Consider the following 24,794-nt stretch of genomic DNA (forward strand, 5'->3'; position numbering starts at 1 on the left):
CATCAATAAATCAACAAACAACAAGTGCTGGTGAGGATGTGGAAAAAAGAGAACTCTTTTGCATTGTTGGTGAGAATGCAGACTGGTGGAGCCACTGTAGCATTCCTTTGTTATTCACAGAATGATTCCTGAACATCTACTGAGTTTTCTTGTTCTTCTGAAATCCTGTGTGTTATTACTAAATTCCAATGTGCCCTTAGTAAATATGGGGTGGGGGCAAAAACCCCTGGAATCATCTTATGGAGAATGGATCCCTTGTGGTACACACTTCCCCCCTCAGATGAGTATTCTAGGAACCCACCTGTATCAGTGTACTAGGCGGTGTTGAGGTGAGAGGCTGTGTTCAGCTTCAGTGAATATTTTTTGAAGACTCTTTTAACACATTTGCCCATTTCACAATGGGTGATTTAGGAGTGCACCTGCCCAAACTGCACTGAGTGTTCAGCAGTTTTGACCAATAACGTCATGACCTCTGTGCCCCACCCTCCCTATTCTCCTGCTCTCACTCTGATTGACTTTTTGTTTGTTTGTTTCCCCAGATGAAAAAAGTCCTCAAAAGGAAACATTTTGCCAATGTGGAAGAGGTGAAACAAAAAACAGCAGAACTCAAAGGCATTGGAATCAACAATTTCAAAACTGTTTTGAACAGTGGAGAAAAAAAGCCTCAGTATGTGTATTGCATCAAATGGAGTATACCTTGAAGGTGACTGGAGTTTAAACATGTAAGAATAAATACACAATTTTTTAATAAATATATTCCAGGATTTTTTGGGCCTCCCCTCATAGGTGCTGTTTCCTAGTTTATCTGTGTCATGGGCTCCAAGTGCCCACATTTTTAAGCTTCAGGAAACAACAAATAAATGAGAAAACTATTTGGTGACTGTTTTAATTTCCAAGTCTGTGTACTGAGCTACCCTGAATGAAAATACCTTTACTTATAAAGTACAGTCATGTATCTTGCTGGGTAATGATCTTTGATTTAAAGTGAAAAGCCACAAATCATTTTTATCTGAATTCCTTTCAAATTCATTATGCCGGCTCTTCATATTATAGGCTCTTAAAAACACAAAGCCAGCAGAGCCCACCAAAGCCCTCAAACCAACCCGAAGGCTTGTGATGCCATTATCCTCCCCCTTCTGTTACTGTGCCTTGTGCCTGAGTGTGAACACAGATCTGTGCAATAGGTCTTATTCTATTACTTCACATTCTGACAACTGGATGAAGTCTCCAGAAAAGTGCCCAGACCATTGGTTTTAGGTGGGAGAATGATCAAAGGCCCTAAATAATCAATACATTGGATATTCGTTGGAGCAGATTTACCTCTGCACATGTTTGCATAACCCTGTGAAACCTCATGATGGGTATTTTTTTTTTCATTTTTGATGTATTCATTCAACCAACACTTTCTGAGTTGAACGATGTTTAAGCTGATGAGAGAGGAGGTGTGGCATGTCCAGAGGGCTTGAGAGAAGGGGACTGTGGGGGGACGCTGCATGCTTGCATGGAATAGGGATGAGTATTGAACTGTTTTAAACTGTGGGGGGAGATGTAAGTTTTATGTGGAAGGAAAGGACAAGGTGTGGAGAAGCTTTAATCAAAGATAAGGGAGAGTAGATTGGCATGGCACTGATGGAGAGTGGGTTGCAGAGAGCAAGGCCTGAAAGCAGGAGGACCCATTAGACCTATGGTTGGAGTCCAGAAAGGCATGGCCAAAGGCTATGGCAAAAGGAATGGAGGAGGACAAGCAAATATAAGATATATTTAGGACCTGGAATTGAAGGGATGTGATGAACAATGAGAGGAAGTGAAGGAGAGATGCCTCGGGTAGTCTCAGATCTCCAGATTGAGCCTCTGGGTCACAGACCTGGAGAAGTGTTTTATCAAAGACAATGTTGACTGAGTACTTCCACATGCTGCATCTGAGGGCGTTGAGCATAGGAATGTCTAGCTAGTAGGTGGAAATAGAAGTTAGAATCCAGAAGACACCCTGGCTGGTGTGCCTCAATGAATTGGGTGTCACACTCCAAACAAAAGTGCGGCTGATTTGTTTGATTCCAGTCAGGGCACGAGCCTGGGTTGCAGGCCAGGCTCCCCACTCACTAGGGGGCGCTGAAGAGGCAACCACACATTGATGTTTCTTTCCCTTTCCCTCCCTGCCTTCCCCTCTCTAATAAATAAATTAATAAAATCTTTTTTTAAAAAATCCAGGTAAGAGATATGGTGTGGAAAACAAGGAGCCTCATTTATAAATAATTACCTAAAATATGGTAAAATAAAGGGATTCAAAAGCTACAATAAAAAGTTTTAAATCATTCAGTTGCCGCATATGAGAAGATAGTCATAAGAAGCTTCATAGTTCGTTAAAATTCTGAAACACTCAGATACGAGGGTTACATACAGCTAATTTCAAAATACTATCTAATGAGGATGCATTATATAACTAACACACATGGGCTCCATCTGAGTAAACCAAAATAAAAGAGCTGAGGAAAATCACAATACCACGGTAGTAGGTGAGGTTAGGTAAATATATATGCACACATACATATTCCAAACACATGCAGAAAATTAACTAGATCTTGTCAGTACAATGCTATTGGATTTCAGAATGGATATTGAAGGCACACAGCACTAACAAATGAGTAAGTGTAAACAGTAAACTATGGAAATATTGAAAAGTTTTATTTTCATGGGATATCATATAGCAGCTCACTCAGAATCAAGGATGAGCCCAAATAGCTAGGGCCAAGCATGAGGCTAAGGAAAAGCGAAAATTCTCTCTTAAATCACAAAGCCTGTCCCGGAGGCAGACCCTTATGAAGACGGCTTCTTAGATCTTTATTTTAGGGGTCTTCCAAGATCCAGTGAGGACCCAGGAGGCTCAAAGAGACTCAGGAAGGTAACTGGGGCAGGGGCTGAGGTACTGGAGAGAGAAATGACTTCAATGGCTGTTGCCAACAGTGGCCTGAAGTTCTTACGTAGATCACACAGCACAGCTGGAATATCTACTTTCTTCCTTTCCACAGGCTTCTGTAGGCTGCAGACATCTCAGTTCTTTAGTCATATTTCATATGTGTGTGTGTGTGTGTGTGTGTGTGTGTATGAGTTAGAAAGATAAGAGAGGGAGGAGACACATCATCAAAGCACAGTAGTTCATCTTTCTGTGCTTTGCATTCTGAGACACATTTTCTGACCCTTTTGGGGAACCATGAATAATAGGAAACTAAAAAAAGAGGGGAGGAAGAGGAGAGAGAGAAAGACCTGATCAGAGTTTAAAGGAACTGAGAGAGGAAAGTGGTGTCAACAATTCTGAAAGTCCTGGCCATCGAATAAACCAGAAAACCTCATGTGTTGAGGAAAAAAACCAAGAATCTGGTAAGTCAGAATATGTCTTTAGCTAAGCACATGCTGAACTAGATCTGTAGTTTAAAAACATTTTAATTACTAATTTTAGTTAATTGAATGTTGAAATTTATAACAGGCACCAATTATATATTTTATCTCTTATTGAATGCTTTTCCATTTACTGTATCTTTTAGGAATATAAATAGATTGGCATTCCATAAAAAAGTTGCCCTGGAGGATGATCACTTTTTTCACTATGTGAAACTCTGAACTTAGGACATGATCACATACTGCAGGCTGGAAAAACATATTGAATTATTTTGGATTTGGCAAACCTAGAGGTTTGGCTCTCAGCTCTACTTCATCCGAATCTTGGCAAATGTCCCACACGTGAGTGTGAGTCTGCAGCCCCCAGCACGATTTCATTGCTGGTACGATTCCATCTGCAAAGGGAAGAGCCTGTGAAGGTTAAATCGTGCGTGCAAAGAATGGCAAGCTGCAGGTTTTTCACTCAGCACACGGCTGAAGGCAGAGGGTCAGCTTCCAGGTGAGAGCACCTCAAATGGGACAGCCTTAGAGGCAGCAGGTAACCCTGGACTTCCTCTGGTTCTGCAATCATGGGGCTTTTTTTTTTTCTTCCTCCCTTCCTCCTGACACACTGGAGACCTTCACGAAATACTTGCTGATGGAGTAGACAGTGATTTTTCTTCCATCACTCTTTCTGTTTCCCTCATTTAAATTAATACAGCATGAAACTCAAGTAGATTTAAAGGCAAATGATTTTAGTTCAATAAAATAATTAAAATGTCTTTGCTACAAAGAATTTTGGATTCATATAATATATGAGTAAATGGACAAATTTACTGTTTCATAGTTTTCAAAAAGTAAAACAGGTTTTTTATGCCTTGATTGATTTCTATATTTAATATTATAAGGTCTTGGTAGGAAATTTTTGTTTTGTTCCTTAAAATTATTTGGTGAACTAAATATTGTGAGGACAGGAGTACCAAAAAGAATCCCAAGATACTGTCATTGAAGTAAGCAAACCTCTTTCTTTGCTTCTTTCCCCAATATTAGTTGGCTCTGAAAATTTACTTTACATCCTCACAGTAGTTAGTCATTTTTATTTTTAACCTTTGAATAAAGAAGGACATTTTAAGAGATAGCCACCTGATTCTGGGCATAATCATGTCAAGAACAGATATGCCCTAACAAATACTTAACTATGGTTAGAAAAAGTGTCCTGACAAGTATTATACTATCTTAGAACATGCCTCCTTTGAGGCATCTTCCCTGGAGGTCATTCCTAACTTGGGATGGCATGTATATGCTGTACAGTAGACTGGGACTCCCTTGGAACATCTTCAAATGGAGGCTGAAGCTGGGAACTGAGGAGTCCCTGAAGCTAATTGCTGATGGGAAGGCCTGAAAAATCCATTTTGAGTTATCGAATCCTTGTGTAGCCCTGAAAGAAGTGAACATGAAAGGGCTCAACGTCAGCAGTGGAGCATGGGTGGGGAGGTCTATATCAGGTAGCACAAAGCAGAGCTCAGGGTTTCTGGAGAGCTGGGAAGAGCCCTTGAAGGTACTGTCTTCACCAAATGCCAGAGTGGCCAAAACAATCGCAGATGCCACTTCCTCCTGAAGAAATTATCTGTGGGTACAGGAAAGTCATTTCTGAAAAAATGGGGGCCTACACTGGGGAGATCACATGCTGAAGAACAAATGGAGGAGAAAACTCCATTTTAACATCCATTTCAGGACTAGGTTCCCCAAAATATCAAACCCCACCTCCTGCCTCCTCTCTCTCTCTGCTTTCTCTCTCCCTGGCTCTCTCTCTCAACTTGCCATCAAATTTTATTGTTTTATTTGTTTGTTCCTTTGTTTATTCATTTATTTATTGTCTGTCTCCCCTCCCTAGAATGGAAACCCCACAAGGCGAAGGTCTATGACTATTTCCTTCATTATCTCTCTCCAGTGCGTGCTGAGCTTTAGTACACACTCAGTAAATATTTGTGGAGGGACTGAGTGATTTCATGAGCAAATGAAGAGCTCTGCAGAGTATTAAGAGAGAAAAGCTGGTGTGCAGATATTTAGAACTGATTTCTCTAGCTTCAAGGATTTGGTGCTTGACAGTGGCTTTGGTGCCTAGCCCAGAGTGGCTCACACATTTAGTGATGACAACAGGAAATATATGTTTTTAATCAACCACATGACTCCTCTGCGTTGAGAACTCATTATCTGAAAGAACCACCAGGATCTTCTCAGGTTATCATAGGTATAGATTTGAAGAAAGGATTCTGAGGAGTTGAACTAAATCCAGAAAACGGCCAAGACGATGGTAGCCTCAGGGGGATTTAATGACATTAATGGGTGGGAAATGCTATGACCACCTGGCAGAGGTTGGCCCATAATTTTGTGCTTAAAATGGAATATGTTAAGATTATATACGTAGAAAATATTACAACTTTTAATTCTAAATATGGAAAAACATCTGGATTACTTGGCAACATAGCAGTTCAGCCCAATGATGGATCTTGTCCAGCACTGTGATTTGGATTGCCAGAGGTGTATGACTGGTCTCATTATCACTTTTTAGAGACAGAACTGGAACTGTTTACAAATGTCTGAAAACAAGGAAGCAACTGCATCTCTCCCTGGATTGGACAGTCATTATCTCAGGCCTAACGTACCAGCTAGAGCCTCTGTTTCTCCCCTCATTAGTTTAATGATTTAGAAAAAGCCAGATTCAATGATTTGGGGCCCTGAGTGCTTGAGGATTTTTGATTGATTGCAAGTTAGGAAGACAGACAGCAGCCATTCCATACCTCCAGACCTCTGCATGCAGAGTGCAAGGGCTTGCAACTCTGTGTATTAAATGTAACATATAAAGAAGTGTGCAAATCTTAGTGGTACCACTGAACCCACTTTCACAGAGTGAATATATCCAAGTGACGTGCATGCAGATCATGAAAGAACACCTGCATTAGAGACACTCCTCCTGTTTCCCCCTCCTATAACACGGCCCACTGTCTCAAGGGCAACCACCATTCTGACTTTCAAAACCATACATTAGTTTTTCATGTTCTTTTACAAGTGGAACCATGTACACATTTCCTTGTGAAGAGTCCTTTTCACTCAATACCACCCTGCAAAATTTATGCAGGCTGAAGCATGCAGGCAGATCTCATCCATTCTCACTGTTTTCCACCAGAAGACTGTCAAGATTCACGCCTCACCATCACAGGTGAATACCCTGACTCCTCCAGTCTGTGGCACAGCAAACAGTGATTCCATGAACACCTGCAGATGTGTTTTTTGGTGAGCACGTGTGTGCATGTAGTTGGGTACATACTTGGGAGTGAATTGCTGGGCCACAGTATCCCACAGACACTGACAAAGGGTTTTCCATACTGACTGTGTCCTTCCACATGTCCAGCAGCTCCAGAGTTCCTGCTGGTCACTTTCTCACTAACACCTCTGCCACCTATCTGAGTTGAGCTGTTCTGGTTGCTGGGCAGCTTACAGCCTGGTAGCCTCCTCATATACTGTGCCTCCTTGATAAGTTTTTTGTGTTTATTTGCCATTTGGATATCCTCCCCTGAAACTGTCCATCCAAATCTGCTGAGCTCTCCTCTGGGTGTCAGCACTCCCAGGGAAAACTGAATAATGACCCCTAAAGGTGCCCAAGCCCTAATCCCCAAAAGCTGTGAGTCTGCCATGTGAACATGGTGAAAGTGACTTTGCAGAGATGAATAAATGAAGGGACTTAGATGGGGAGATTATCCTGTGTTATACAGGTGAACCCAGTGTAATCATAGGGGTCCCACTAAGAGGGAGTCAGGAAGATCAAAGTTAGAAAGACAAAGTATAATGGTAGAAGCATAGGTCAGAGAAGAAAGAAGATGCTGTACTGCTTGCTTTAAAGACAGAGAAAGGACCCATGGGCCCAGGAAAGCAGGCAGCCTCTGGAGTCCGGAGAAAGCAAGGAACCCAGACCTGCCCACACCTTGATTTTAGCCCCGTGAAACTGATTTAGGACCTTTGACCTCTAGAACTATACAATAGTATATTTGTTTGTTTTAAGCCACTAAGTGTGGCAGTTTATTACAGTGGCAATAATAAAGTAATACACTTCTCTATATCTGCAGGAATTCCAAACATCCTCAGACTGTCCTCCTTTCTAGATATAAGCACAAGCAACCCCTAGCAATCTGTGGCCAGCCCGCCAATCCCCCAAATGATGTTCTTAGATGAATAGTCCTTCATTTCAGTGTAGTCTAATTTATTATTTTTTAAATGCTTAGCAACTTTTTCATACTGTGTAAGAAGTATGTGCCTACTTCAAGGTCAGGGAGACATACTCCTGTGTTTTCTTAAAATATTTTGCATTTAGATATGTGATCAATTTAGAATTGAGTTTTAGGTGCAGTGTGAGACAGCAGCTAAGGTTCATTTATTTTCCCATCAAATATTCGTTTGACTTGGCAAATGGTCACCTTTCCCCCAGTGCCTGGGAGTGTCACCTTTATGATATATGTGTGAGGCCTCATCCAGCAAACACTCTCCTCTGCACTCCCACGCATGCCTGATTTCACTTTCACCAAGGTGAGCTCTGCAGTCTTGGGAAGCACTGGGAAGGGGCTGCCCTGGGACAGAATAGTAGTTCCACAGTAGCTCTCACCTCCCCAGGATGTCTGGCAGCCCCTGGAGCATTGGCCTGGCCAGCAGTCTGTCAGATCTTGTAGTTCTCAGTTGCTAAAAACTGGGGCAGAGCCTGCATGACTACACAAATTAGCAGTACAAAGGTCAAGGCAGCCATTTAGAACGAGCCTGGGAGGCCTACAGCCATACCAGAGGTCCTCTCCTCAGATTCAGTACTGATACGATATTTGGTTTATGTTATCTCAGTTGAGGAATAAGAAAGCCTGCTTCTAGAAATTGGGCTTCAGTTCACTGGGCTCCTTCTCCCTACCCCAGAGAACATCTCCTGCTCTATGATGCTTGAGTTTCCTTGACCCTTGTAAGATCAGTTATGGATCCTGAGCTTCTGCACAGGCTCAAGCTTGGGAAGATCTGGGGGAAAGATCAGTAGGTGTCATTTTGGGAGCCCCTGCTGAATAGTGGGGTGGACAGTGGGGAAGATGCTTTGCAGCCTGGGCCACTGTCCTCATGTTCATTCACTGGAGGGGGCATCTGTGTACTCTGCTCTTGGCCACACTGCTCGTCTATGAAGAGGCATCATGATGGAGAAGGCAAGCTGGGCCTAGGAAGGGGCCTGGCCAGAGCCTGGCAGGGAATACTCCTTGCAGAGGCAGTGGTTCCCTCTGTGAGGGCAAGGATGGGGAGTAGTGAGAGGATGTGTCGCAGGGGGAGATGCATTGCAGTGAACACCGCAGTGGAGTGCAGGGCTCCTGGATCTGAGGGTCACTGTCTGGAGCCAGCTGAGGAGGAAGCGGGCCTCTGAATTCGGCAGAGCCCGTCTCAGGGTTGTCACGGATGACGGGAATAAACATGAGTTGTCACAAACACTTCTCTGTTTGCCAGGAGAGGGGACATGGCTCTTCCCTCTAGGGGAGGAAAGGCCTCGAACCCCCATGTGCAAAGACTTTTATTGAGAACCATATGCACAGGGGTACACAGCAAAACTCATCAATCAATGTCAAAAGGCTATGTTTACAGAAAACAAATAGAGATCATGATCAAGGTCTATGAATAATATAAATCTCCTTCCCAGTTTGAGCCAGTTATCATCGCTTTGAGGGAAGAACAAAGCATGTTTAGAGGAACTTACTTCTAGGTCTGATTGTCCCAGGAACTGCCTGATCCAGGTTAGGGCTGTACCTGCCTTTAGTATTGTTTCGAGCCTGAGCCAGGCACGTGGGGCAGAGCCACCAAGAGATCAGGAGACTTCTTGCGGATAGAATGAGGGCTCTGGCCATGGCCAAGCTGAGCCAAGGGGTGTGGGCCTTTTTGCCCTTTCTCTGTGTCCCCCAAGTCCTTGCCTGCTGCCCATACTGGCTGATGTCTGTCTTAGGTCATCTCTCCTCATGAGAGAATTTACCCGTCATCAAAAACTGACCCTCACAGGGTCAAGCAGGGGGATGAAAGGGGGACAGGGGCTGCACCCCTGCCAGGGGGACAGGTTTCGTCTTCTCAGTGGTCTGTTTTCCCAAGGCCTCCTTGATTAGCTCCAGCCTTGAGGCCCTCTCGCCTGTTGGTGAGGCTACAGTCCCTGAAACCAGGCGGGGCATTTCCCAACATGTATGTACACAGAATTCACAGTATATGTAACAACAGTCCCAGGATGAGAGCTTTATATTAAAATATATGGGCTAGTAGGGGTATAGATGTGGCTTGACCTTAAAAGCTTCTTTGTACTATGAACACAGACTGCAGTGTGGTAGTTACCAGAGGAATGGGGTGGGGTGTGGGAGGTGGAGGGGCACATAGTGCAACATAAAGATCTTGTATCATAGAAAGGAGAGGATCTGGGGAAAAACAAGAAAGGAAAATATTCCAAGAGTCATGGAGTCTTAATTTCATCAAATACCTGTGAATGCCAGTGAAATAAAAACAGACACATAGTGATGAAAAGACCATTGATCACAGGAGCAGAGATGTGTCAATGGAGTGCTGGGGGAGAGGCCTGGATTCCAATGCTTCAGAAATGAATAAACAAGGATACAACAGGAACTCATGGAGCTACTCTTTTTTTAAAATGTTGCCTTATTATGTATAAAAGCACATGTGTAACATACATGTGAGTCATGAAACATAATGATGAAATGACTGCCACCATCTACCACCCAACTGAAGAACAGAGCACAGCTAGCACTCTTTGTTGCATATACCTGGCTCTGAGGACAACTGTTTCAAGAAGTTTGATTCCAAAAGGCAGAAAATAAGTAACTTATATAGGCTACAGAGGGAAGGAGGAAAGACTTTTATTTTTATTCATTTATTTTATTGAATTTACTGGGGTGATATTGGTTAATAAAATTATTGCAATATATAGGTTTCAAGTGTACAATTCTATAATACGTCATCTGTATATTGTATCATGTGTTTACCACCTCAGTTTAAGTCTCCTTCCATCACCATTTATTCCCCCTTTACTCTTTATTACCTCCCCCCATCCCTCTTCCCCTCTGATAATCATCGTACTTTTCTCTGTCTATGAGAAGGGCTTTTTAAAAATTAAATTTATTGGGTTAATATTGGTTAATAACATCATAAATTTCAAATGTATTTTATAACATGTCATCTGTAAACTCTATTGTGTGCTCACCCCCTGAAATCTAGTTTCCGTCCATCACCTTTTATTTGACCCCATTACCTTCTTTGTTCTCCCCTGCCAACTTTACCCCTCTGGTAGCCAGCATAATGTTGCCTGTGTCTACGAGTGTGTTTGAAAGGCATTTTCCAAAAAGGCAGATTAGGAGGTTGAAGATAGCGGGGAGGGAGGAAACATGACTAGAAGCATTGCAGTACTCACCAGGGGAGATCTAGGGGATGAGAAATGAGGCATCTGGCTAGTTCTGCAGGTTATGCTCTTCACGAGGGAGGTGTGAACAGCATGTCTCTTCCTCCTAGAAGGGCAAGTCTAGGAAGAATGTGATTTACATCAATGAAAGGAATGGAGATCAAAACTGCCTGTTTGGTGGAGAGTGAGACTCTGGCACATGACCCCTGAGAGGTTACAGGAAGGGCTTTCAGCTCTCTGCCTGGTGTGAGTTGCACAGTGGTGGAGGCTCAAGCCAAATGGTTTGTCCCTGGACACACACACATTAGAAATGTGCTCATTTGACATTGTCACTCTGAACTTGAAGAGGAGCAAGTCTGCTTGCAGCATTGTTGAACTGCTTGGGCGCAGGTGGGGAGCAGGTGAGTGTTGGAGTTTACATAGGGTTTCAGCTTTGCAAGGTGGAACTGAGGGAGGCAGGAGTGAGGGGCTATTTATAATGATGGTCTGTGGAATCTATTCTGAGTGAGAAGAGACAAACATAGGGAACGTTAATAGTAGGATACGGTTAGGTCAAAGCTTTGGCAGGTCTGAGACCTTCTGGAGTTGACTCAGGGGAGGTGAACTGGAGGGAAAAGTCATAGTTATCAGGAAGAGGGCTTTTTTCAGATTCCAGAAGAGCTGCTGAGGTGGAAGGAGGTAACACACCACTGGCAGCAAACAGTTCAAGAATTTAGCAGACCAGGATGCTGGATAAAGTGGGGAAAAGAAGAAAGAGCAAAGGTGATAAAATCATCATGAATGAGAGGGAGTGGAGAAGGATAACAACAACAAAGAGGTCAGATTGTAACAGGGCACAGCCAGGTCTCCCCAAAAAGGGGGAACTGTAATGGGGTCCAGAACTTGGGGTGTCCAAGAAGAATATAGGATAGTTTCCCCTCCCCCCCACCCAAGGCAAGCTGCCATGGGGAATGGGAGAGAGGGAGCAGAGTCATTGAAAGTTACTTTGAATATCAATAACAGGCCAGCCTCATACTGGACATGGAACAGGACCATTGGGAGTCATTTTTCATGTCAATAACAACAGGATAGCTTCATACATCATATGCAAAGATGGTCATTCTGTAGATCAACAAGACTAACCAGGAAGGTTTGTACAACTGAAACCCAGGAGGTAACTGGGAGGCAGCTCCCCTGGGTTACAATGCCTGCTGAGAGAGTTGGAAATGGAGTTATGGGGGAAGATTCGCACCAGGATTTAAACCCAGGCATGGGAGCCATACAAGAGGCTTTTGACCACGTGGTTTTGGGAGTGATGTTGGGGTACCCTTGACCACACAGCTTCGGAATCAGGAAAGCAAGGTGTAGCAGCCATGCAGAGCAGCTCCCTTGGTTACAGCACCTGTGCATGCGAACTCAGGCATGGTTTGCTCCCCACTGCGAGGGAACAATGCAAAGACCAAGCAGGAAGAAGAGGGGAGAGAGGACTCTTGCTAGTGGGCCATGAGAAGGTGCCACATGGTTCTGAATTAAGAATGGGAGATTGTGGCAATGCAGCGTATGGTGCTGGAAACAACGAGAGGCCTGTCTAGCTGAGCTCTGGACTTCTGTTCTTTTTCTTCTAAAGGATGGTATCCTTGACTGGCCTGACTGGTCAAAGTAGCGGGGGGGGGCAGGACTGTGTGTGTTGGTGGGTGTTCTAAAGGGATTTTGAGAATTAACGGCGACACTTAGCCATTACTCAAAACCTGTGTGACTTTTGAATAAATAGTTCCTTTCCTTTTCACCAAACTCTGCCATTGAGAGCCGTAATTTTTAAGAGCAGCGGGCAAAGAACCTAGAACCGAGGGACTCCGGGGAAGAGGGGAGGCATTGTTTCAGTAATAGCATCTGGGGCTTCCCCCTACAATGGGTCCACATTCAGTAACAAGATCTGATGGCAAGAATTTCAGCAGTGTGGTATTGGTCATCAGTAGCATTACAAACGACGAATGATGTGGAGGCCAGCATCACACACATCAGATGTTCAGTTGGTTGTCTAGATTTTCTTGTTTTGGTTTGGCTACTCAGGTATTGTGTAGGAAGGGCTACAAATAGAGCTAAAGAGGAGGAAAAACCCTCTTTACTTTCTGAAGAACATTCAGTGTTAATTATGTTACAATATGCTTAATTTTCCCCCTTTCCCCACAAATACCAAACATTTGGAGAACAAAGATATTAAGATACTCCAGGGCTGGTAGCAAATAATAAGTGAAAAATATGCTAATAACTCGACAATTTCTTTGATGGTTGAAGAAGGAGTTGCACTCCAGACAAATTAAACACAGAGGCTTTGCCTGGAGGCCATTAAAAAAATCCCAGACTACTAAGGGCAACACAGCTGTAACTGGATTTACTAAGCAAAAATATAGATAAATTGAAAGTTCCCTGTGAAATTCTTGTGGTTCTTATAATGCAGTTGAACAATACCCCTAAGACTGTTTGATTTGACTTTTTTCCCCATTTAAACTGGAATTTATAGCAAACATATAAAAGATTTAACTGTGAGATAAAGCTACATTTTACAGTGAGTTTTGAACAGGTTTTCCCACTAATAATTAGAAATACAGAAAATTAAGTAACATGTGGAATTTGTTAGCTATAAGAGCAAATGTATCAAATCTGTCCTCTGTCACCTATAAAAATGCCAATGTGTTTTCCACCACATGTAAATTGTAGTTTACACAAGCTCTGCCCCCGATCCCTTTCATAAGACCTTCTAGACCTTCCCCAGGTCTCACTGTCTTCTCCTTTTCTGAAATCCTTTAACATTTATTTTTAAAAAATATTATCCCTCACCTTTTAAGTATCAAGTACTATACAATGCATGGGGCAGGAGGAAGAAACAAAGAAAATTAATTGGGAGATAAATAATAAAAGCAACAATAAAATGACTAGTTCTCATTTGCCAGGCACTGTTCTAAGTGCTTTACACATACTGAATCTTCAATTTATTGCCGCAGCATAATGAGGTAAATACCATTATTCTAATGGGGTGTTGGCTGAGAGGTCCCAGGGCCTCCCACAAGCCTAGCTTCCTGGCTGGGAAAAGCAGCAGCACAGTGATTGAGTTATTTTGCATAGCAATAACAGCAGGCCAGCTTCACAGGCACCTGGGCAAGAGGAGAAAGCAGGGGTAGCAATACTTATATAAGACAAAATAGATTTCAAAACAAAGGCCATAGAAAGAGACCCAGAGGGACACTTTATAATACTTAAAGGAAGACTCTATCAAGAAGACATAAACATTGTAAACTTATATGCACCCAACATAGGAGAACCCAAATATATACAGAAAATCTTGGGTGACTTCAAAAAAGATACAGACAGCAACACACTGATAGTAGGGGATTTTAACACCCCACTGTCAAAAATAGACAGATCTTCCAAACAAAACATCAACAAGGATATTGTGGAGCTGAATGACGCACTGAATCAAATAGACTTAACTGACATATACAGAACCTTACATCCCAAAGAAGCAAAATACACATTCTTTTCAAATGCTCATGGAAGTTTTTCAAAGATAGACCACATGATAGGACACAAAGCAAGCCTCAGCAAATTCAGGAAAACTGAAATAAGATCAAACTTTTTCTCAGACCACAAGGGCTTGAAACTGGAAATCAACCTCAAGGAGAAACCTCAAAAACTTGCACACTCATGGAGACTGAACAGTACAGTATTCAACAATGAATGGGTCAATAATGACATCAAAGAAGAAATCAAAAATTTTCTGGAATCAAATGAAAATGAACATACAACAGTCCAAAACCTATGGGACACAGCAAAGGCAGTCCTGAGAGGGAAGTTCATAGCAATATAGGCTTTCCTAAAAAACATAGAAACATTTCAAATAAAAGACCTAACACTGCAACTTCAAGAACTGGAGAAGCAACAACAAATAAATCCCAGAGCAAGTAGAAGGAAGGAAATAGTCAAGATTAGAGCAGAACTGAATGACATAGAGATGAAAAGAACAATTCAAATGATCAATGAATCCAGGAGCTTGTTCTTTGAAAAGATAAATAAAATTGACAAGCCTTTGAGTAGACTCGTTAAGAAAAAAAGGGAGAGGACCCAAATCAATAATATAAAAAATGAACGAGAAAAAATAAAAACTGACACCACAGAAATACAAAGGATTGTAAGAAACGACTATGAACAATATGCCAAGAAATTTGAAAACCTGGATGAAATGGACGAATTTCTAGGAAAGTATAGTCTTCCAACACTGAAGGAGGAAGAAACAGAAAGCTTGAACAGACCGATAACAGCTGGGGAAATTGAAGCAGTAATTAGGAAACTCCCGGCACACAAAAGCCCAGGGCCGGATGGTTTCACAGAAGAATTTTACAAAACATTTAAGGAAGAGCTAACCCCTATCCTTCCCAGACTATTCCAAAAAATCCAAGAGGACGGAAGACTCCCAGACTCTTTCTATGAGGCCAGCATCACCCTAATCCCAAAACCAGATAAAGACCCTACAAAGAAAGAAAACTACAGGCCAATTTCGTTGATGAATATAGATGCTAAAATCCTCAACAAAATATTGGCAAACCGCATCCAGCAACACATTAAAAAGATTATCCACCATGATCAAGTAGGATTCATCCCAGGGATGCAGGGATGGCTCAATATACACAAATCAATAAACGTAATACATCACATAAATAAAAGACAAAAAACACATGATCATCTTGATAGATGCAGAGAAAGCATTCGATAAGGTAGAGCACCCACTTATGATCAAAACACTCAGCAAAATAGGAATAAATGGGGCATTCCTCAACATAAAAAAGGCCATATAAGAAAAACCTACAGTCAACATCATACTCAACGGGCAAAAACTAAAAGCTTTCCCACTAAGATCAGGAAAGCGGACAAGGATGTTCGCTTTCACCTCTTCTTTTCAACATCATATTGGAAGTCCTAGCCACAGTGGTCAGACAAGAAAAAGAAATAAAAGGCATCCAAATAGGAAAGGAGGAAGTAAAGCTATCATTATTTGCAGATGACATCATAGTGTACATAGAAAACCCTGTAGACTCTACCAAAAATCTACTCACCCTAATAAGTGAATTTGGCAAAACAGCAGGATACAAAGTCAATATTCAGAAATCAAAGGCATTTTTGTAAACCAGCAATGAAATAGAAGAAGAAGAAATCAGAAAAAAAATACTATTCGATATAGCAACAAGAAAAATAAAGTACCTTGGAATAAATTTAACCAAGAAGGTAAAAGACCTGTACTCAGAAAACTATACAACATTGAAGAAAGAAATTAAGGAAGACACAAATAAATGGAAGCATATACCGTGCTCATGGATTGGAGGAATTAACATCATCAAAATGTCCATACTACCCAAAGCAATTTATAGATTCAACGCAATCCCTATTAAGATACCAATGACGTATTTCACAGAAATAGAACAGACATTTCAAAAATTTATATGGAACCATAAATGACCCCAAATAGCCACAGGAATTTTGAGAAAGAAAAACAAAGTAGGAGGGATCACAAAGTAGGAGGGAGACATCAAACTATATTACAAAGCCACTATACTCAAAACAATCTGGTACTGGCACAAGAACAGACCCATAGACCAGTGGAACAGAATAGAAAGCCCAGAAATAAGCCCAGGCCTATATGGGCAACTAATATTTGACAAAGGGGGCAGAAGCATAAAAGGGAGCAATAATAGCCTCTTTAACAAATGGTGTTGGGAGAGCAGGTCAGCTACATGCAAAAATTTGAAATTTCATTATCAGCTGACACCATACACAAAAATAAACTCAAGATGGATAAAAGACTTAAATATAAGTCACAACACCATAAAAATCCTAGAGGAGAACATTGGCAGGAAACTCTCAGATATCCCACACAGCAATTTTTTCACTGATATGTCTCCTAAAGCAAGGGATATAAAGGAAAGAATAAACAAGTGGGACCTCATCAAAATAAGAAGCTTCTGCACGGCTAAAGAAAACATCAGCAAAATGAAAAGGGAGCCAACCCTATGGGAAAATATATTTGCCAATGATACATCAGATAGAGGTTTGATCTCCAAGATATATAAAGAACTCCCTCAACTCCACTCCAAGAAGACAAACTATCCAATCAAAAAATGGACAAAGGACCTGGGCAGACACTTTTCCAAGGAGGAGAAACAGAGGGCCCAGAGGCATTTAAAGGATGCTCGGCATCACTAGCCATCAGAGAAATGCAGATCAAAATCACCATGAGGTACCGCCTCACACTGGTCAGAATGGCCATCATAAACAGATCCACAAACAACAGGTGCTGGCGAGGCTGTGGAGAAAAGGGAACCCTAGTCCACTGTTGGTGGGAATGCAGACTGGTGCAGCCATTGTGGAAAGCAGTGTGGAATTTCCTCAAAAAGCTGAAAATGGAACTGCCTTTTGATCCAGTGATTCCCCTGCTGGGACTCTACCCTAAGAATCCCAAAATGCCAATTCAAAAGAACCTATGCACCCCCATGTTCATAGCAACACAATTTACAATAGCCAAGTGTTGGATGCAGCCTAAATGCCCATCAGTAGATGATTGGACCAAAAAATAATGGTACATTTACACAATGGAATACTATGCAGCAGAAAGAAAAAAAGAACTACTAAACTTCGCGACAGCGTGCATTGAACTGGAGAGCATTATGCTAAGCGAAATAAGCCAGGGGGCAAAAAACAAATATCATATGATCTCACCTAGAAGTGGAACCTAACCAACAATAGAAAGAGGCAAGGAAAATAAGGCCAGCAACACTGAAAGGAAAAGAAACCAACAGAGACAAGAGGGAAGGAGGTAGGGGTGGGTGGGGGAAAAGTAAGGGAAGGAGCAAGTCAAGGACAATATAGCAAGGACTCATGGACCAAACCAAAGTGGGGAAGGATTGAGGAAGGGGAGGAGAGGGGGGCCAGGGAAAGTCATGGGGGGAAGGCAGAGACAAATGTATTTGGAGAAATTAATTAATTAATTTTTAAAAAAAGCAGCACAGATATTGAGGTATTTTGTAAATCGATAACAGTGGGCCAGCTTCACACCTATATGGAAAACAGGTATTTTGCATATCAACAGCAGACCAGCTATGGAGATGGGCTTGACTTTGACCCATGATTACAGGAAAGCTTTGAGCTTGTTCACTTGAGGCCAAGGGGCCATCCCTGCCCAGACTAACTATGGCAGCCAAGAAAGGCAGAGAATAGGAGAGTGCTCTCAGGTGTAGACACTTATGGGAGAAGTTGGAAATGGGGTTACGGAAGAAGATCCATGTGTGGATTTAAACCCAGGTGCAGCAGCCATGCTGGAGTTTAACCATGTGGTTTTGGGAATGGAGAGGAGCTCCTTTGACAACACGGCTTAGGAAGCAGGAAAGCAAGATGTAGCAGCCATGCAGAGCTTTCTCTCAGCGGTTTGAAAGGATGCAGAATTCACCGCCCGCCATGACGATGCAGTTTTGGGTTAAGAATGGGAGCCTAGCTAAGCTTCGGACTTCTATTTTTTTCTTTTCCTGAGATACAGTACCCCTGACTGGCCTGGTTTGGCAAAGGGAGGCAGGACTGTGTGTGTGTTTGTGGGTGTTTTAAGGGGCCTTTGAAATTTAACAGTGACATTCTGTCATTACTCTAAACCTGTATAACTTTTGAATAAACAGTTCCTTTCCTTTTTATCAACTCTGGCACTACAGCCACAATTCCTACCTGGCAGTGGGCAAGACAAACCTAGAAGAGAGGACCCCAGCAGTGGGCAGGGGCTGTCTTGGTAACAGTAGCTTGGCTCCCAAACAGGTTCCTTCTGTAACAGTATTTGACGCTCGTCACAGACAGTTGTCTGTGGCAGACCGACCCCCTCAGGTGTGGGAGAGTGAGACTATGGGATTTTTCCAGTCTCTGAGAATTTCTCTGCACCCCTTGTGAGGGCATCAGCTGCCTAATCACGCCTGGAAGATAAAAAGGAAGTGGCCCTGTAAAGGGATTGAAGTGAGACGGTTTGGCTGAAAACTTGTTTCTGAGCACTGTTTTTGGAATAATGGAGTTATGGATAATAGTTTGGTTAATGTGCTGCTTCCAGGTTGCCCCTGTCTGTTTGTAACGGGGCACAGCCAGGGTCCCCCCAAAGGGTATTTGTAAGGGGGTCCAGAGATTGGGGTGTCCAAGAAAAATTTATTCTCCCCACTCCAGGGCGGGCCGCCATGCGGAATGGGAGCCTGGAGCAGGGCCATTGAGAGTCATTTTGTATGTCAATAACAGGATAGCTTCATTCCTCATATGCAAAGAGGGTTATTTTGCATATCACCAAAGCTAAAAAGAAAGGTTTCAAAGACTTTATACAGAATGTAACAGGGAGAGAAAGAGGAGAGACAGGGGCCTGCAGGAGAGAGAAAGGGACACATACTGGGGAACAGTGTGAAGACCACGCGGGAAGAAAGAGGGGAGAAAGGACTCTTGCTAGTGGGCCATGAGAAGGTGCCACAGGGTTATGGATTAAGAGTTGGAGATCGCGGCGACGCCGTGGATGGTGCTGAGACCCGCGAGAGGCCTGTCTAGCGGAGCTCCGGACTTCTTTTCTTTCTTCTGAAGGACGGTACCCCTGACTGGCCTGACTGGTCTAACTGGGCAAAGGGGGGAAGGCAGGACGGTGTGTGTGCTGGTGGTTGTTTTGAAGGGATTTTGAGGTTTAAAGGTGACTTTTGCCATTAAGCAAACCTGAATAAATAGTTCCTTTTCCTTTTTACCGAACTCTGCCATTCAGAGCCATAATTCCAAGGGCGGTGGGCAAAGGACCCACAACCGAGGGGTCCTGGAGAAAGAGTGTGTCGTTTCGGTAATAGCATCTGGCCACCTCCCCCCGCCCCCCACGGGTCCTTTTGTTCGGTAACACAATGGTGGCTACTTTCCTCCTCCCAAGACCTCTCTTCAAAGACTTGGGTTGGGGTCTGGAAATAGGTGCTCAGTTGTGGTAGGGCCTGGGGTGGGGAGTGTCTGGCTTTTAATATTGTGGATTCTAGAATGTAGCACATCTTCTTTGTTTTTGGTTCTGTGCTTTACTAGCCACAAGTCAGTCCCACTAAGCATCAGGTCACATATTTGAAAATAACGTGATTGACTAACTGTGCTAAGGCACAGAGAAGCAAGCCATTGATTCAATCATTCATGCCTTCTTTCATTCAAATATTTATCAAGACTACATCCCTGACATTATTCCAGGCACTGGGGATAAAGAAATATAAGACAATCTGAGAGTTAGTGATTGAATGGAGGAATAATTATTAAACAGAGTTTAAGTATCACATAATGGGTTATATGGAATGCTTTAGGGGAACGTGGGGGAGGCACCCAGCAAGCCTGAAAATTGGGAAAAACAAAGGATAAACAGGGATAACAAAGGCAAAGAGAGGGTGGGGAAGACTGTGCTGGTGGAAGGCACACCATGAGTGGGCCCAGGTGTGCCGGTGTGCCTCGGTAGGGCTTGGTCTGCCTGGGCTTCTCATGTGAGTGGAAGGTGAGCAGGGGTAGGTCCCTAAGGGGCCTTGCATGTCCCTTAAGGAAACTGAACCTTTATGCAGAGGGCAGAGAGAAATCCATACAGTTTTTGAGGCTGATACCACCACCAACCCACTTATATTTGAGAAAGCAGAGAGGCAGCAATGCAGAGGTAAATTCTGAGGGGTCCAGGCTATAGGCATGTAGGTCAGTTGCAGTGAGCTCGGAAACAAAGGTCAGTGTCCTGAACTAAGTGACATTTCCACGTCAGTGAGGCCCATGACCTTGTAATCCAGCGACAGATCAATGCTGGAGGCAGAGTACGGAACGAGACTGTTTGTGCACCAGTCATTTCACACCCCACTTGGAAATGATGCCTGCCTAAAACCATGTGTTTCTTGTCTGATAATCCTCCCATCAGGTCTCAGACAGAAATCTCAAAAATGCCAGAGGGAGGAGTTTCACATTAGATATACTAGAACCTGATTACAAAGCTCTTCTTTGGGCTTATAAAAATAACTGGGGTCAGGGCTGTGAAAGACTTCAGTGTAGGTGAAGCTTGAGAGTTTTGGCCTCACTGCAAGGCTTGAGGTCAGCTGTTAACCCTATCCAGCCCCTGCCCCAACAAAAGAGCTGGATGCTCTCTGAACTGGGGGTTTCTGGAGCCAAGAGCACATCTGCTCCACATTTGCTCAGTTCTGGATCCTGTCCCTCAAAACCACTAGGTGACACTCTAGCACACGCTCACGGCCTCCAACTATTTTCACAGGCTGGAAAATGAACACAGCTCTGTATTTCGCCTGCCCTCACAAAAGAAAGGCTGCTTGCTTCTCAACCAATTTAATTATTTTTTACTTCATAGAAGATGTGCATTTCAGCAAAGGGCACTAGAAAAGTTTGCTATTTTAATAATGAACTTTTTTGTGATCCTCTTAGAATACAGCTGTTTGCAAATTAATGGGCTCTGTAAGAATGGATGTTTAGGAAGTTTCCTTAAGCAGAGGGGCAACAGCAGTAATAATATCCATCCCAACCCCATTAAAAATAAAGAACAAACAAGATAGGAGATCAAATGAGTTGTGCTGTTAGCACTGTCTTCTGGCTTTACTCTTGGGTTTGCTCCCTTTGGGTTTGTTTATTCCTGATCCCAAGATGGTCTGCTGATAGCAGATTTCTCCTACGCTATATGTACTTCTTTCTCCTCACTGTTTCTCAGTTTTCTTACTTTGATTTCTACTTTTTTGAAAGATTTGTGGTTTCATTGTTATTCTTATGGAAAAGTCATTGTGTAGCTGAACACAGATATTTCTGTGCATTCCTCCTGGAGGGACATATAACTGATTATATCTTTTTAAGGCTTTTTTTTTCCCCAGATTATCTCTTTCTGAATATTTGATGAAAAAACACATTTCTCTATTTCTTTTTTTAAATTTACCTCTTTATGTATGTACTTACACATTTTCCCCTTCAATGGCTTCAGTAGCTTAAAATTCTTATTTTCATTATTTAAACTCAGATTTTACTTGTGTCTTATAGCACATCTTTCCCTTGATTTAGCATCAGTTCACCTTGACATTCTTAGGTTATTTTTCCCTCCAGTTTCTCCTTTGGAAAATTTCATATTCTTTTTCTTGCCACATTGAAACTATGACAGATTTTGATTTATAGAACAATAAAATTAGACGGCTGTATTCCCCACCTTCTCTTATTCTGGCTGTTAAATAAAGGTGCGCACCCTGCCCAGGACCCAGCTCCACCTGAGCTGTGGACAACAACCCTGAGTTCAGGACAATTGAAGACACGCTTGGCTCCACTGGACCCGAAGGACTCCATATGCCCCGCATGGGGGTTTATCAGTAGTCTATGGAATGACCACTATGCCATTGGTCTATGGAGTTGGCAAGGAATCTTTAGCTGCTAGACTCAGGAATACCTGTCTTCATGTTGGTGACAATTACAGCGGTGTCTGTCCCACTTAGTCACTACCCCTGAGAGAATCTAACTGTGGGTTGGCTCACCTCTGGTTGGGTCTGCCGGGTTCTGGCATTTCTCTTTTCCTTCAAGGATCCAGCCTCCAACCATTGGACGCTAGTTTTTTTACATTGCTTAAAAGATGTGAATTGTTTGTGATACAATTTTCAAAACAGGTCTGGAAATAGTCAACATATAAGCAAGTTTTAAAAAAATTCACCCTGGCTGGTATGGCTCAGTGAATTGAGTGCCAGCCTGCAAAACAAAGGGTCGCCAGTTGATTCTTAGTCAGGACACATTCCTGGGTTGCAGGCAAGTAGGGGGCACTTGACAGGCAGTCACACATTGATGTTTCCCTCTCTCCCTCCCTTATACTCTCTCTAAAAATTAATAAATAAAATCCTAAAAAAAATTCTTCCAGCAGTGGTGTAGAAGATGGCTTTTGGAGGACAGGTCTCTGGAGAGACTCTAAGGATAAGCATGTTGCAGCTTATAGCATGTCCTGGGTTTTATAATTTATTTTTCATTTGTAACAAAGTATGAAGGACATATGATTCCATATGGTTTATGATGAAAATAGCTTCAACTACTTTGATAGTTTTTGAAGATTCAGGTTTTATATATACAGTTAGGCCATGATTTTTAGTTATATCAATATTCAATGAGGAGTTGCAGGTGTCAAGTGTTAGTCCTGTTGTCAGGGATAAAAATTGGCTTCGTGTGTCCATAGGCAGTGATGTCTGCCCATAACTACCCCATGGCCAATGGTGACTGGATAATGTCAGCTATTCTAAGATGCATTTGAAAAATTTGTTAAAATGGGAAAAAAATGAGCTATCTATTCATGAGCTTCTCAGTGAAGTGATTGATGAGATGTGTTAATGGGAAATTTCCAAATCTTGGGCCCTTAAGTGTTTTCTTTTCAGTGGGAGGGAATCACAAACTCTCACATGTGGTTTTTGTTCTGGGAGCCAACTATGAAGAGGGGTGCATCTCAGATCTGGTACAACTAAAACCGAACCCCTGATTTCACCCCAAACTGCTCTACCTCAGTCTTCTTATTTAATTTAATGACAAATATATACTTTCTTGTTCTAAAAATGCTGGTATTATTCTTTTTTATTGAATTTATTGGGATGACATTGGTTAATAAAATTATATAGGTTTCAGATGTACAATTCTGTAATGTAGTATCTGTACATTGTATTGTGTGTTCACCACTCCAAGTCAAGTCTCCTTCCATCACTACTTATTCCCCCTTTATCCTCTTCTACCTCCCCCCACCTCCCTTTCCCTCTGGTATTCACCAAGCTGTTGTCTGTGATGCTTTTCTCTCTCTCACACTCCACAATCAAATGAATGGGAAGTAATGTTAGTACTGCCCATCACCTCGCAGTATGTCCACTACCTTTCTGGTCCAAGCCACCATCCTCTCTCCTCCACGGTTGTAGTAGCCTCTAGGCTGTCTTTATTCTTCTTCCCTCACTCTGAGCACCACTGGTCCCACACCCTTGCCACCTACAACCTATTCTCAACCCCGATGTAAGAGTGATGCTTTTAAATCTGAAGTAAGAGTATGTCACTAGCTCCTATCTCAATGGAAGTTAAAATCCAAATTCTTACAGACATCACAAGGACCCACATAATCAGAACCTTTGTGACTTTATCTCCTATCTCTGTCCTCTCACTCTCTCTACCACAGCCATAATGGTCTCTCTGCCATTCCTTAAAATGCCGGGCAGAACCCTCCATCAAGTGTTTTTGCCCTGGCTCAACTACCTAACTGGCATTCTCATATTTCAGAAAACTACATGGTCAAGTCCTTCATCCCCTTCGAGTCTTTGCCCAAGTGCGCCCTACTCAATTAGCCTGACCACCTTATTTAAAATTATGCCACACTTTCTGCATACTTGATCCCTCTTACTTATCTTTTATCTTTCCTATTGCAATTTTCACCTTCCTCATACAACATTCTTTATTTCTTTATTGTCAGTCTTCCTCTACTTTTTAGGTATGATTGCCTATTCACTGATATATAATGGTAGAGTAGTCAGTGAATAAATAATGTGCTACATACATACCACATGGAATGGAATATATATGTAATATATAATGCATATATAAACACACACATACACATGGACAATGCACAAATATGGAAACCATACACACACACACACACACACACACATCCACAGATTGTTGTGAATAATGTAGTAATGGCTCCTAGGCATAGTATTATTGTTAGGATGAGATTATTTTCTCTTTGTGGGCAGAACCAGATTAATATGAAAATTTCCATTTTAACTATTATACTTTTGGAGTAGGGCTGAGACAGGTATAGAGTCTTCTGTAGCAGAAGGAACTCACAAGTGAAGTCCAAATTGGGAGGATTTTCTGGTTACAGAAGTCAAACCAGTGGGAAGCTAGTGTTGCCCACTTTAGGTAGGAAGATCTGTTGGAAGTCTCGTGA

Source organism: Pteronotus mesoamericanus, unplaced genomic scaffold, assembly GCF_021234165.1.
Source record: "Pteronotus mesoamericanus isolate MK-2021 breed Mesoamerican mustached bat unplaced genomic scaffold, CSHL_Meso_final contig_41, whole genome shotgun sequence".
Taxonomy (NCBI): Eukaryota; Metazoa; Chordata; class Mammalia; order Chiroptera; family Mormoopidae; genus Pteronotus; species Pteronotus mesoamericanus.